Here is a 16,715-nt window from a genome sequence, read left to right as displayed (position 1 = left end):
AGAGCTGCTGCCTTACAAGCACTTGCAGCGCCAGAGACCCAGGTTCAATCCCGACCACGGGTGCTGTCTGTACGGAGTTTGTTTGTTCTCCCCGTGACCGCGTGGGTTTTGTCCGAGATCTTTGGTTTCCTTCCACGCTCCAAAGATGTACAGGTTTGTAGGTTAATTGGCTAGGGTTTGTATACTTGGGAAAGTGTAAATTGTCATTAATATGTGTAGGCTTGTGTTAATGTGCGGGGATCGGTGGTCGGTGCGGACTCAGTGGGCCGAAGGGCCTGTTTACTCGCTGTATCTCTAAACTAAAGCTGTACAACACATTGAAGAGGGCACACTTAGAGTACCGCAAAGAAAGGAATTGCAGATGTTGGTATATACCGAAGATAGACACAAAGTTGAAGTAACTCAGCGTGTCAGGCAGCATCTCTAGAGAAAAAGGATGGGTGACGTTTCGGATCGGGACCCTTCTTCAAAATGGCAAGGCCGTGGGAGAGTCAGAACAAGGGTCCAGAGATGCTGCCTGACCCGCTGAGTTACCCCAGCACATTGTGTCTAACTTCGAGTACTGTTTTCGGTTTTTGTTCACCCTGCCATGGGAAGGATGTCATAAAAATGGAAAGGGTGCAGAGGATGTTGCCAGGACTTGAAGGCTTAAGATATAGGGAGAACTTGGGCAGGCCATGACGTTATTCATTGGAGTGCAGGAGGATGAGGGGTGATTTTGCAGAAATGTATAAGATCATGAGGGGAATAGATTGGGTGAATACACAGAGTATTTTACCCAGGGTAGGGGAATCAAGAACTAGGGTACATCAGCATTTAGTTCGGAGATCCATGACATCAAGCAACTGCAATATCTTTTACAAGACCAAGAAACCATTGGCTTTATAAAAAGAATTCTCCGAAAGTAAACCGGGAAGAGAAAAGCCCAAGAGACACAAGGAACTGCAGATGCTGGTTTATAAACGACACATAGTACTGGAGTAACTCAGCGGGTCAGGCAGCATCTCTGGAGAACATAGATAGGTGCCGTTTTGGGTTGGGATACATCTTCAAACTGATTATAGTGGGGTGGGGAAAGAAAGCTGGAAAAGAGATAAGGTTATGATAAAGCCTGGTGAGTGATAGGTGGATACAAGTGAGGGGGGCTTTGATTAGCAGATCGGTGGACAAAGGTTAGAGATGAAAAGAATACAAAAGGGTGTGAGATGAAGAGAGAGGAGAAGCGAAATGTAAATCCAGAGGGAGTGATATAGGTGGAAGGGGACAGGGAGAGAGGGTATGGTGAGGGGAAAATGGAGGGTGCAATAGTGAGAGAATGCATGACATAACCTCATGTGGTTTCCAAATCTTTTCCAGAGTGTGAAATGCGTTTTTGAGCACTTAATTGTGGCGTGGACTCACTGGGTCATAAGGGCCTGTGTCGTGCCATAAAACCCTCTAAGCAAACATGACAGAAATGTTAAAAAAAGACAAAATGCTGGAGTAACTCAGCAGGTTAGGTTGCATATCTGGAGAACATGGATAGGTGACGCTTCAGATCTGATCAGGATCCATCTGAAGAAGGGTCTTGACCCAAAACATCACCTATCCATGTTGTTCAGAGATGCTGCCTGAGCTGCTGAGCATGTAAACCAGCATCTGCAGTTCGTTTCTGCACAGTACTCTAAGTGCGACCTCGCCAATGTCTTGTACAACTTTAAAATGACTTAAAATGTTCCTTGCATCTACGTATCAGGAATAATTGATGGGAATAAGCTGCAGTAAAGATGCTTTGCCTCAAATTGAGGTCAAGTTGGAGCTAATGATAGTTTAAACTCTATAGCAAAAGATTGTTATGATACATTTTCAGTATAAGATTATTCCAAAAATGTTTTCATGATTTACCTGGTGTGGGTAACAATGTTATCTATATTTGTATTAATTACTATCAAATGTGTTTGAGGATACTTGCTGCCTAGTATCGACTAATGTTATTAAGATATCATTCTGTGTAAAGTAGACAACAATGACTACTTTTGATTAGTTCTCTTAAAATGGCTGTTTTACCTAAAAATAATTACTTTGCCTCTTCAATAGATTGCTTAGGAATAGGAATGCACTTTTTCAAAATGAGAACTACAAACTACTTCATGAAGATTTTATTAGGCAGATATTGCCATTAAATTTTAATTAGGTTATTTACTTAGAATGGCTTGCACGAGAGAAAGCTTTCAATATAAACAAAACCTTTCTTTAGACTTTATAGAAACAGTGCAGAAACAGGCCCTTCGGCCCATCAAGTCCGCGCCGACCACCGATCACCCCGTACACTAATACTATCCTACACACTAGGGACAATTTACAAAAAAAAATTCAAAGCCAATTAACCTACAAGCCTGTACGTCTTTGGAGTGTGAGAGGAAACCAGGAAATAGAAGAGGAAGAAAGGTAGGGGACAGGAGGAAAAGAAATTGGGGGTTGTTTAGTCCTCTAACTTCACATTTCATGCCTTTTTGACTTTGGCCTTTGTCCAACCATATGCCACTTAAAATCTGCCCTCACCTGTATCCACCTATCACTTGTGCACTTTGACCCACCCCCACCTCCCTTCCAACTTTCTCCCTCACCCACCATCTACCATCAATCTGAAGAAGGGTCCCAACCAGAAATGTCGCCTACATAAATAAATCTAATATCATTTGCAGACTAGTCTTTAAAAAACTGACAAACAGACACAAAGTATTGGAGTAACTCGGCGGGTCAGGCAGCATCTCTGGAGACGTTTCGGGTCGGGACCAGACTGAAGAAGGTTCCAGACCCGAAACGTCGCCTATCCATGTTCTCCAGTTTAGTTTAGTTTATTGTCACGAGTACTGAGGTGCAGTGAAAAGCTATTGTTGCATGCTATTCAGTCAGCGGAAAGACTGTACATGATTACAATCGAGCCATCCACAGTGTACAGACACATGATAAAGGGAACACTGCTTAGTACAAGAAGGAAAGCCCAGTAAAGTCCAATTAAAGATAGTCCGAGGGTCCCCAATGAGGTAGATAGGAGGTCAGGACCACTCTCTGGTTGGTGATAGGATGGTTCAGTTACCTGATAACAGGTGGGAAGAAACGGTCCCTGAATCTGGAGGTGTGCGTTTTCACACTTCTGTACCTCTTGCCTGATGGGAGAGGGAAGAAGAGGGAGTGACCGATGCTGCCCGACCTGCTGAGTTACTCCAGACACTGTCTTTTTTCTTTGTAAACCAGCATCTGCAATTCCTCGTGTCTGCCAGCCTTCTAAGGGCCCATTGTTTAAAACGAAGTTGTCAGCTGAATAAAAGGTAAACAGGCTGGATAGATAAACAGAGTTTTGCGCTATTGTTTTTAGAGGGAGGACGGCCGATGATGGATGCTGAGAGAATGCGGGGATTTCTTTGCAAGCTAATGCCACAGGGGCAAAAACCCAGAGGAAGGGCCAAGAGCAACAAAACGCATTTCTCCTTAAAATGTACGGAAGCAAGTGTGAAGCTCGTGGATGTGGCAGCAGATGAAAGCCTGAGCAACATTATTCATCATTCGTGTTCCATTTTTCAAACTGTCTTCCCACAACAGGTCACTTACAGCCAACACAAACAAACGTCTGACTCCGTCACCAAGATCCCTTTGGTATAGTCTTCGATCTTACACCACTTTGGTGGTAAGGTCAGAGATGTGTTATCTGCCTTGCAGATGAATGCCCATTTATTTCTTATTGATGCAATGTTGTTTTCACAGAATCCTGAACAGCACTTTTCTTTCTTTTAAATAAACCGATATGTGGTCACTTCAGCCCTCCACTGGCCTCAATCCGCCGTTAAATTTGCAACCTCATATTTTATATTAAATATGAAACAATGAATATCGAGTTTATATTTCAAGCAGTTCTCCAGAGAACTGAAGAAGGATGTTGCCAGGGCTCGAGGGCCTGAACTACAGGGAGAGGTTGGGAAGACTAGGAGTTAATTCCTTGGAGCGCAAGAGGCTGAAGGGCGATCTTATACAGTTGTATAATTGTGAGGGGAATAGATAGGGTGTCTTTTACCCAGAGTAGGGGAAATCAAGAACCAGAAGACAAAGGTTTAAGGTGAGAGGGGAAAGACTTAATAGGAACCCGAGGGACAACTTGTCGCACAGCGGGTGGTAAGTTTATGGAATGAGTTGCCAGAGGAGGGAGCTGAGGCAGGTACTATAACAACATTTAAGACACTTGCACAGGTACATGAATAGGAAAAGTTTAGAGGAAGATGGGCCAAAGCAGGCAGTTGGGATGAGCATAGATTGGGCATCTTGGTCGGTATGGGCAAGTTGGGCTGAAGGGCCTGCTTCCTTGCTGCATAACTCTCCATAGCTATGCTGCTATGAACTCTATGAAGTGTCCCAGGACTATAGTTTGAGACCATCAGTTTTCCCTATGTACACAAAAGGCTTGCATTTGAAGTGTAAAGGACTGTGGTAGCCCCCAGTGTGTAAGGAGTGGGGTTACGTAGAGCTAGTGTGACCGGGTGTTCGATCGTGGACTTCGTGGACCAAAGGGCCTGTATCCATCACAAACTAAACTCAAAACTGAACCCAAAGCACAGAACCTCCAGTGAATGTAGATACCATGAACACTTACTTCCTTTACCCGAGTCACTGGGTGGACAATGACATTACTGCTGGTGAGAACACAGCTAATGAAGGTACAGAAGTTTGAAAACGTCTACCTCCAGATTAAGGAACAGTTTCTTCTCAGCTGTTATCAGGCTGCTGAGCTGTCCTCTCATCAGCTAGAGAGTGATCCTGACTTCCCATCTACCTCATTGGAAACCTTTGAACTATCTTTAATCAGACTTCAATATTATACGCTTGCACTTAAATGTTGTCCTTTCTCTGTGCACCGTGGGTGACTTGTCTGTATTCATGTACAGTCTTTTCTTTAACTGGACAGCATGCAAACAAAAGCTTGTCACAATAATCAACTAAACTAAACCAAAAAACTAAAGCCCCCAAAAAAGTAAACCGCAGACAGTCAGGGGCAAGAAGCTGACATGACTCTGGGTGAAGTCCCCTCGCCGACAAAGAAAAGGAGGGGAGATATCTCCTGCAGATTCGAAACAGGTTAAGGATTAAAGTACAAAACAGGTGCACTAATCTATTCCTGGGAGTGAATTCAAAGAATCCAGAATAGAATCACACCATCACCAGCTCACACCATAAGCATTTAAGAATATTTGCATAGCCATTTGATGGAACATTCATGCAATTAATTCTTTTCTTTCTCAAAGTAGGTGCGCTGCCCTAACTGTTAATGAGGAACTAAGTGTTCCTATTGTTCCGAGTGCCACAATACTTTAGTTTCTTTCAAGAAAATCCCCGTTAATTGGTGGTTAAACCCGAGGCACACTGAGAGGTAGTGAAATTCTAGCCATCAGCCTCTCCGTGCAACAAACTGGCAGCAATCCATTCTCAAGAGCACTCAAATAAAGCTGACAATAGATGATCGTGGAGGACTTGCATGTCAGAATCACTCCTTGGTGAGAGAATGGAAAGTCGTTAGTCAAATACACGTCTGTATCCTTCCCTCTGCAAGTAGAAGGCAGACTTATTAAATATCAGCTGTAGAAACAACTACTCTCTCGGCAACAGGTGCAACGCCCATAACTCAAACTTGACTGAGCCGTCTAATAAAATAACGCAGGTTTGGAAGAGGATAAGATCGGTTTTGCTAGACAACTCGAAATGTGAACAAAAACACAAGATACATTACGGGAAAAACCCAACACCAAACCGACTTATCTCTGCATGATTGCAACCTTACTGAATAACATTAAAATTACCTAAGCACTCCTAGAAGTCAAACACGTTGCTTCAATTTATCATCATGAAAGAAACATTTGGTGCATTTGCGTGTAATTTCTGTAATATTAGGAGGGGGAAGGAAATTTTTGCGTTAAGTATATATTTCAATCACAATGGGAGACCGTCACACACAATAGGTTTCCATGGTATTATGCAATCACTAATTAATATTATGAAGGGTTATCCTATTTCCTAAGTGGGCAGAGTAAAGTGAAGCATTTATCTTAAGCAAAACTTAATTTCAATTGGAAACCAAGTAATTGTCTTGGGTTCAATTTACACTGGTAAAGCATCTCGTATTTAATAGATGAATCCTAACAGCCATGATCGAATACATTTCGTCATCCTCTATGATTCCTCCTGCTCGCCAGCTCATCCCCTTTCATGTCTCATTCTCACAACTTACACTTCCTTGTCTCTGTGTCTTCCTCTCCCCTGACTTTCAGTCTGAAGAAGGAACCTGACCCAAAACGTTATCCATTCCTTCTCTCCAGTGATGCTGCCTGTCCAGCATTTTGTGTCTATCTTCAGCCATGATCGAATGGTGGAACAAACTTGATAGGGCGAATGGCCTAATTTTTCTTCTGTGTTTTATGACAGATTCATCAGCTACTCATACAGATTCATGAGACCATTGGACACAGGAGCAGAATTAGGCCATTCGTTTAGTTTCAAGATACAGCAGCGAAACAGGCCCTTTGGCTCACCGAGTCCACGCCGATCAGTGATTTCCATACATTACCACTATCATACACATACTAGGGACAATTTACAAATTTACCAAGCGAATTAGCCTGTATGTCTTTGGAGTGTGGGAGGAAACCGGAGCACCCGGAGAAAACCCACACAGGTAACGGGCAGGACGCAAAAACTCCATAAAGACAGAACCCATGTCAGGATTGAACCCGGGTCTCTGGCGCTGTAAGGCAGCAACTCTACCGCTGCACCAGTGTTTTGGCATTTGATCATGGCTGACCTATTTTTCCCTCTCAACCCCATTCCCCTGCTGTCTCCCTGCAACCTTTGACACCCTCATTAATCAGGAACCTGTCAATCTCCACAACTACATTACCAAATATAGATTCGTTAGCAAGTTATTTTCTTGCATCACTTGTAAGATTGTATGGAGTTTATTTTGGCCGAATCGTATCTCCATTAACAGCGACCACATTTTAAAAGCAATCTACTGGTTATAGAAATGTTTGGGATATTCAATGTACATCAAATGTATTATATATACCACACACACACACACACACACCATGATTTTCATCATTACGAATATTTATAATATTTTTTATAATTAAATCTTAAAGCCAAAACCCAAATGCCAAACTATTGTGTGAAATTATCCTTGGCAAAGAAATGATAATCAGTTAACAATCATACACCTGGGACTTCACTGCTACTTCCATCTATTGTGCTCTATCATTTAGAATTTGTGAGCTTGTGTATTAGGCTCTGGGGAAATCAACCTTTATAGTGAAACGGATTTTTTTTAAAAAAGGATATATTTTGACACTGAAGGGGCTGAAATATAGATACAGGCGGATGAAGTTTCAGAAATGGGAGTAGTTCTTCTTAAAGTGGAGTCGATGGGATTTAAAGAGCACTTTGGATGAAATCAGGGATTGAGTATTCAGTCACGTTCAATCTGCATAAGTAACGAAGTAACCAGGGACAGATAGAATGGGTTTTGTTTCACCAACACGGAGTCATCTGCCAGTCTCACCAGCAGATGGTTATGGACTTAAGAGGAGCAAGAACATTTATGATGCAGAAGTTTGAGAGACTGTGGGATAGATAGGTATGTAGGTTAATTGGCTGGGTAAATGTAAAAAATTGTCCCTAGTGGGTGTAGGATAGTGTTAATGTACGGGGATCGCTGGGCGGCATGGACTTGGAGGGCCGAAAAGGCCTGTTTCCGGCTGTATATATATGATATGATATGATATGATAAGGAGAGCGACTGAAGTAATCATCACAATATTTTAACAAATAGATTGGATTGGGGTCATAGTTATACAGTGAGGAAACAGGACCGTCAGCCCAATCTGCCCACACCGACTAACATGTCTCATCTACACTATTCCCACTTGCCAGCGTTTGGCCCATATCCCTCTAAACCTGTCCTATCCATGTACCTGTCTAATTGCTTCTTAAATGTTGCGATAGTCCCTGCCCCAACTACCTCTTCCGGCAGGTCGTTCCATACAACCACCTCCCTTTCTGTGAAAATGTTACCCCTGGGAATCCTATACAATCTTTCCCCCCCCTCACCTTAAACCTATGTCCTCTGGTTCTCCATTCCCCTCCACTGGGCAAGAAACTCTGTGCGTCTACCTGATCTATCCCTGTCATGGTCTTTTACACATCTATAAGAGCACCCTTCATCATGCTGCGCTCCAAGTCCCAGCGTGCTCAACCACTCCCTATAGCTCAGGCCCTCGAGTCCTGGCAACATTCTTGTAAATCTTCTTTGCACCCTTTCCAATTTGACATCGTTCCTGGTGAAAAACCCGGATAAAAGGAATTCAAAAAAGGACAAACAGACAGGATTCAAGCCAGTGGTTTGGTTTAGCTCTGTTTAGAGATACAGTGCGAAACAGGCCCTTTGGCCCACCGAGTCTGCATTGACAAGCGATCACCCCATATACTATTTCTATACTACACACTTGGGACAATTTACAGAAGCCAATTAACCTACAAACCTGCACATGTTTGGGATGTGGGAGGAAACCAGAGCACCCAGAGAAAACCCAGGCGGTCACAGGAAGAACCTGAAAACTCAGTGTAGACAGCACCCATAATCAGGGTTGAACCAGGATCTCTGGTGCTGTAAGGCAGCAACTCTACCACAGTGCCACTGTGCTGCCCCTGTGTTATGTAAAGCTATGTGAAGGATTTCTGGATCTAACTGCCTGTTTCTATATTGTAACCTGCATAAAAATTAAAGTACCCGTCAAGGAACAAAGAGGAGAAAGCTCACCCATCTCCCCGTAGTCTTGAACAGAACTAACATCATCCTTTATCAATACCTTATTCTATAAAACCAATCAGCTACATCAGTGCAACAATCACAAAAGCTTTAAAGTCGTTAGCAAATGGGGCGGCACGGCGGTACGGTGGTAGAATTGGTGCATTACATCGCCAGAGACCTGGGTTTGATCCTGACTGCAGTTGCTGTCTGTACAGAGTCGGCATGTTCTCCCTGTGACTGCAATGGGTTTTCTCCGGGTGCGTGTGGATTCCTCCCACATTCGGTTTGTAGGTTAATTGGCTTTGCTTAATTACAAAATTGTCCCTAGTGTATGGGATAGTGCTAGTGTACAGGAGTGATCACTGGTCGGCGCAGACTTGGTGGGTCAAAGGGCCTGTTTCCACACTGTACCTCTAAAGTCACTATTTAATGCATGCACTGTCACTTTGGATCGTTCACCTTGTTGTGGTGAAGAGGCTTGCGTGCCCCCATGATTCCGAGAGTGACGCCGTCAGAAGCACCAGCTTCTGGTAGGGCCACCCATGGCGGTAAGGTCAAGGATGAGGGCCCAGACTAAGAACGATCCAACGTACAAGACCTCAACGGCGGACCAGGCGGACGAAGTTATCTTGAACTCAACGGCTGTGAAGGCGGATGAAGGCTGCAACAAATCTATCAGCTCCAATCGTCTTGCCATTGGAATTAGTTGATTGATTTGTGATGGACCGGGTGCTTCTTGGAGTGCAACATCAAGTACACGTTAAACAAACACACGCACAGGCGTCTTCGTTCTGACATCGGAACATAGACTATCATCCTCGACCTCGAGGGATAGCCATGACGACAAGTGTGACAAGATCAAACTTCTGGCTGACAACGTCTCTTTGAAACTTCAGGTGCTGAAATTTGAAACTTATTTCTAGTCCCGATATTTGATAATAGACCTGTGGCGTACAGAAATAGTATAAACTAGGAAATCAAATATGCATCTGTCATGTCGACAGGCAGAAACATATAAAATTCTTAAAAGATTGGACAGGCTAGATGCAGGAATAAGGGGTTGGGCATTTAGGACTGAGATAAGGAAAAAACATCTTCACCAAGAGAGTTGTGAATCTGTGGAATTCTCTGCCACAGAAGGCAGTGGAGGTCAATTCACTGGATGTTTTCAAGAGAGAGTTAGATTTAGCTCTTGGGGCTAAAGGAATCAAGGGATATGGGGAAAAAGCCAGAACGGGGTACTGATTTTAGATGATCAGCCATGATCATATTGAATGGCTTGAAGGGCCGAATGGCCTACCCCTGCACCTATTTTTCTATGGGCTGAAGAGCTTGTTTCCACACTGTATGTCTACAGTCTAAAAGATCAGAGGCCAGAACTTTGGTAGAATTGGTAATACCATTTATTATGAGCAATCATTTGCTTATTGATATTGAAGAGGATGCTTTGTTGTGGTAACGTGATGAAAAATAATGGTTAAAGATCAAGCTAAAGTAATCACTACAGCAATTGGCAAGTTACAGATCCATCCAAAACATTACCGCCAGCAGGTTTATACAAATCTTACAAACAAACCCTCACTTCTGTTATTTAGTTCCATCAATAATTTGAAACAGAATAAATTCAAGAATGCAACATCTCAATAAATAAACTAAACATTCGAACAGCTAGAAATAAAAATGCCAGAGTGCAGAGCCTTCTCCTGGAGCTGATGAAAGTAAATCCAGGAAGGGCCAAACATAGTCTACATAATTCAAACTCCCTTCATACAAATTAAACCTCCTAACTCTTTGCTACTATGTTCAAATGATGATTATCTCATAGTTCTGGCAATGGTTTACCTCACATTCCTGGTATTCCATCCCTAAGGACATACTATAATGGTTTAAGCATGCCACACTTGAAACTAAACATATATTCCCTAAGGAAAGCCTGTCTGAAAATGTAGGAGAAACCATTAATTACCAGAGGCTCACTTCTCACATCCACGAGAACCGTTCAAGTCGTTTCACAGCTTGGACAAAGGCAAATGTCCAACTGCGTTAGCAAATTGTTTGCAGTATTGCGCACATTAAACATATATTTGACGACTAATTCTCCTGTAATTAGATTTAGTATATAAATGGAGTAATATGAAATTTACAGAGAGTGGCGAGTGCCTGGAACACATTGCCAGTGTTGGTGGTGGAGGCAGATACGATAGAGGCACTCAAGAGGCTTTTGGATAGGCACATGGCTACGAAGGGAATGGAAGGATATAGATCATGCGCAGAGGAGATTAGTTTATCTTGGCATCATGCTTGGCATCATGCTTGGCATGGACATTGTGGGCCAAAGGGCCTATTCCTGCGCTGTACTGTTCTATGTTCTAGAATTATCAATAGTCTGAAGAAGGGTCTCGACCCGAAACGTCACCCATTCCTTCTCTCCTGAGATGCTGCCTGACCTGCTGAGTTACTCCAGCATTTTGTGAATAAATAGTTGAACCTATTTAAGTCATTGAATATTGCTATTGAGGTTTAGAAAGCTCCCAGCAATTCTCACCAACTTCTACAGATGCATTTTATCAGGATGCACCACAGCATGGTTTGGGAACAGCTCCATCCAAGACCGCAAGATATTGCAGAGAATTGTGGACGCAGCCCAGACCGTCACACAAACCAACATCCCTTCCATTGACTCCATTTACATCTCATACAGCCTCAGCAAAGCCACCAGCATAATCAAAGACGGGTCTCACCCCGACCACTCCATCTTTTCCCTTCTCCCATCAGGCAAGAGGTGAAAACGCACACCTCCAGATTTTGGGACAGTTTCTTCCCAGCTGTTATCAGGCAACTGAACCATTCTATCACTAACTAGATGGCAGTCCTGACTTCCCATCAACCTCATTGGAGACCCTCAGGCTATCTTTGATCGGCCTTTACAGGACTTTATCTTGCACAAAATGTTATTCCCTTTACCTTGTACCTGCACTCGTGGGCTGGATAGTAATTATGTATTGTGTTTCCGCTGACTGGATGGCACGCAACAAAAAGGCTTTTCACTGTACTTTGGTACAGGTGACAATAAATCAAGCCCTGATAGCCTGTGCTTTTAATCCAGAGCTTTACAAATCACTAACATAGCCATTTATTCACAAAATGCTGGAGTAACACAGCCATGGTTCTTCAACAAGATAGGTCAGGTTTACATTGATGTTAGTGGCTCTACATGTAGCTGATGGACAGGGCCGTTTTTACAGCATTATGGGCCCCCGGGCAAAGCAGTGTACTGGGGCCCCTACCGTTACTCTCCCCCCCACCCCCCTTTCCCTACCAGCCCCCCCGTCGTGCCGGCGAAAAGCACTTACTGAAAAGCACTTAGCGATGGACTTAGGGTGCTACATTGTTGCGAAAAGCACTTACAGATCGCTGTGAGAAGCACTTAGGGAAGGAAAATGTTGCGAAAAAAGCACTTATTGAACCTACATTTTTAAAGTAGTATTTATTTATTGCAAGTCACTTAACATACACAGATCAGCATGGGGCCCCTATGCTCGTGGGGCCCCGGGCAAGTGCCCATCAGGCCCATGTGTTAAGACGGCCCTGCTGGTGGAGCTGCTGCCTCACAGCACCAGAGATCCAGGTTCGATCCTGACCTCTGGTGTGGAGTTTGCACATTCTCCCTATGACCACAGGGATTTTCTCCAGGTACTCAAGTTTCCTTCCACATCCCAAAGACATGTGGGTTTGGTTAATTGGCCTCTGTAAATTGCCCCTCGTGTGTGTGGAGTGGATGAGAAAGTGGGATAACATAAAATGAGTGTGAACGGGCGTTCGGTGGTCAGCGCGGACTCGGTGGCCAAAGGGCCTGGCTCCATAGTACCGGCAGGGGTGCAGTGCTGCCAGAGCTTACCGGAGCGCAGCTCCAGCACCTCTGTAAAAAGCCAAAATAAACGGCGGAGAATTTAACAGCAGCTGCTCCGGCACCAGTGACAGCTCCGGCACCTAAACAATTAGCACTGCAACGCTGGATAAATTTCATATTTTATATCTCTAAACTAGACTGTGCATTGGTGACCGCAGGCTGTACTTTGCTTCCAAAATTCAGCTCCACTGATGTTATTTGGAAGCCAATTTCAGAAGTTCAGTGCATGTATGAGCGGCACGGAGGCACAGCGGTCGAGATGCTGCCTCACAGCGCCAGAGACCCGGGTTTGATCCTGACTATGGGTACTGTCTATACGGAGTTTCTATGTTCTCCCTGTGGACACGTGGGTTTTCTCCGGATGCTCCGGTTTCCTCCCACACTCCAAGGTCGTGTCGGTTTGTAGGTTAATTGGCTTCGGTAAAAATTGTAAATTGTCCCTAGTGGAGAGGATAGTCCTAGTGCACTGGGGGAATCGCTGGTCGACGCAGACTCAGTGGGGCAAAGGACCTGTTTCCATGCTGTATCTCTAAAGTCACTATTTAATGGCGGCAAGGTGGTGCAGTGGTAGAGCTTCTGCCTTACAGCGCCAGAGGTCCAGGTCCGATCACTAGGGGCGTTCTCTGTATGGAGTTTGTACGTTCCTCTCGTGATTGTGTGGGTTTTCTCCAGGTGCTCCGGTTTCCTTCCACACTCCAAAATGTACAGGTTTGTAGGTTAATTGGCTTCTGTAAACTGTCCCTAGTGTGTGAGAAAGAGCTAGTGTACGGGATCGCTGCTCGGCTCCGAAGGGCCTGTTTCTGTGCTGTATCTCTAAACTAACCTAACTTAAAAATGTATGCATTTAGTGTCACAACAAGGTCAAATGTCTGGGTAACAACATCCCTCAAAGCTGATCTCATATAAACAGGCTCTGTATTCCTCTGTCAGGCAAGACACTATAAATTTTATTTAATTCACAAATCCCTGAACACACAGGAAACAGCTGATGATACAGGGGCCATTTCTGCTGAAATTCGAAACTTAATTCTAGTCCCTACATTTGATAATAATAGACATGTGGCGTACAGAAATATTACAAACTAGGAAATCAAATATGCATCTGTCATCTCTTTCTATTAATGCTTTTCAAAACCTCAAAGCTGGGATTTCTCATGTCATCCTACACTCTCTCATTTATAAAGCCCAACTTTAATGGTTTCCATTTTCTCAGACAGTCCCCCAGGTTTATAGGTGACTGAGAAAAGAGAATAGAAAAGTACAGAACAAAAACAGGCCCTTCAACCCACAACGTCTGTGCAGAACTTGTCAAGACCGTCTCTTATCTGCCTGCATGTGATCCATATTCTTCAGTTCCCTGTATATCCATGTGCCCATCCAAAAGTTGCTTAAATGCCACTATTGTATTTTCCTCCTTCAATGGTGTTTTTATTGTCATTTGTGCGAAGTGCAAACACACAGTGAAATTATTTTCTTACAAACAGACCAGTTGAGTATTCCCATACCTCAGCACATTACCGATTAGCAAGTGTACCGAAATAGTCCACGGTTCCCGCATGCAAGAGGCACCATGTTTTGTCACCATTTTCACAGTCCAGTCTGCGCTCTGGGTGTGATGTTATAAGTATTGTCTGACCCAGACAATCCCCAGACTGCCGCAGGGCCTCCAGCCGTCGCTTTCCCTTGGTCGTGTGGATCGACCAGCGAACACATGTCTCTCTCCGCGCCCGTCCACCTTTGTCTCTTGGGGACGCCTCCTGCAGCCAACCTTCAGGGCATGGTCGGCCAGACCCCAGTTGTCTCTCCTCTCCCACTAGTCTCGCTCCACGCCATCGCTGGCTCCATCCTCCCAGTCTAGTCTTCGGGGGACGAGCATGGGCCGGCTCCCTCCTTCCAGGCTGTGGTCCGCCGGGTCCCAGGAGCAGGGACTGACCTCGTGGCTTCCACCTTCTGGACCCTGGTCCTCCACCCTGGCAGCATGATCCAGGCACTCACCACCCTCTGGGTTAAAATCTTGACTGACCTCTGGTTTTGTGGGTACTGAAGAGAATAACAAGGCTAATATTGGGGCCACAGATTGTTCCTCATATTGTCAAGGTGCCTGCTGATCCTTCCGCTGACCACTGAGGGCGCCAGAGACTGTGTAGCCTTGTGTTCAATTAAGTTTAAGTATTTTTACCTGTGTCCTATTATCATCCGTGCTACCTATTAAGTTCCCTATTTATGTTCTGATGTTTGTCTCTGCTTAGTCTAGGGTTTTTCCTCACGTTCGACCTTGTATGCTTAGTTTAGTTTAGTTTAGAGACTGATGTGCGGAAACAGGCCCTCCGCACACTCGCACTATCTTACACATGAGGGACAAATCACAGAAGCCAATTAACCTGCACTTCTTTGGAGTGTGGGAGGAAATCCTGAGCACCCGCAGAAAACCCATGCGGTCATAGGGAGAACGTACAAACTCTAGGCAGACAGCACGCATAGTCAGAATCAAACCCGGGTTTCTGGCGCTGCAAGGCAACAACTCTACCACTTGCTTACCAGGATTCCAGTAAAAGCCTTTTTGAGTTTAACTTAATTCTGATTCCCGTGCCTCTCTTCACCCTTCTGTTGCACAGACTCCAGGTTCCCAATACCACCTCAAACACCTCCACTCCATTTTCAGGGGAGTGGGAAAGGAACTTCATTTCCAGCTGCTTTACTTTGGCACACAGTGGTGCAGCTGGTGGAGCTGCTGACTCACAACGCCAGAGACCAGAGTTTAATCTGTGTGTGGAGATGGCATGTTCTCCCTGTGACTGCGTGGGTTCCAACCGGCATCTGTGGGTATGTAGGTTAATTGGTTCTGCAAATTGCCCCTAGTGTGAAGGGAGTGGATGAGAAAGTGGGAATAACATAGAACTAGTGTGAACATGTGATCGATCGACGGTCTACATGGATTTGGTCGGCTGATGGGCCTGTTTCAATGCTGTATCTCTAAACTAAACTAAAATAAACTAAAGAAGGGTCCCGACTCAAAACATCACATCTCCATGTTCTCCAGGATTGCTGCCAGTCCCGCTGAGTTACTCCAACACTTTGCATCTTAAAAAAAAATTAAACCCCTCTAAACCTTTCCTTTCCATATCTAAGATACCACCCACTTTAATGCCATCTGCCAACTTACTAATCATGCATTCCACATTTTCATCCAAATCATTGATATAAATCCACATACAGCATTGGGCCCGGCACTGATCCCCGAGGCACATCACTTGACACAGACGTCCAGTCCGAAAAACAACCTTCCACCATCATCCTCTGCTTCCTATCATGAAGCCAATTCTCTACACAATCAGCTAGCTCTCCCTGGATCCCATGCGATCTAATCTTCCAGAGCGGCCTACCATCGGAACCTTGTCAAATGTCTTGCTGAAGTCTGCAGAAACAATGTCTACAGCTTGGCCCTCATACATTTTGGTTAAATGCAGAACAAAGAATTGCAGATGCATACTGCAGATGTATACCAGTGATAGACACAAAGTGCTGGAGTAACTCTGCGGGTCGGGCAGCTTCTCTGGAGAAAAACAATGGGTGACGTTACAGGTCGAGGCCTGAAGAAGGGTTCTTACCTAAAACGTCACCCATCCGTTTTTTCCAGAGATGTTGCCTGACCCGCTGAGTTACTCCAGCACTTTGTGTCAACCTTTTTGATTACCTCTTCAAAAAACCCCACAGTTTCCTAAGACCTGCCAGGTACAACACCATGCTGACTATCCCCAATCAACCCGTCTATCCAAACACATGTGTGTCTTGTCCCTCAGTTGGTTTTCATGTGAAGATTCTTTAATGAGGGTTAAATGTGTTCAAGATCAAGGTTCTTTGAGTAAAATATTCTGAATCTTTCATTGTACGACTAAAGGAAATGAGGAAAAATGGAGAATCTGCATATCCAAGCTTCACCGACACCTGTCGCAGTCATTGACAACTCACAGACGGCAA

General features: G+C 44.4%; 1 protein-coding gene across 1 annotated transcript in view; it reads right to left on the bottom strand.

The window, feature by feature from the left end:
• The window catches only part of atp8a2 (ATPase phospholipid transporting 8A2), a 171,014-nt gene that overhangs the window by 83,067 nt on the left and 71,232 nt on the right, over window positions 1-16,715 (bottom strand). The gene's annotated exons all lie outside the window — the stretch shown is intronic.

The sequence above is a fragment of the Rhinoraja longicauda genome, chromosome 7, assembly GCF_053455715.1.
Source record: "Rhinoraja longicauda isolate Sanriku21f chromosome 7, sRhiLon1.1, whole genome shotgun sequence".
In the NCBI taxonomy this organism is placed as follows: Eukaryota; Metazoa; Chordata; class Chondrichthyes; order Rajiformes; family Arhynchobatidae; genus Rhinoraja; species Rhinoraja longicauda.
This window is presented reverse-complemented; position numbering and strand designations above follow the sequence as displayed.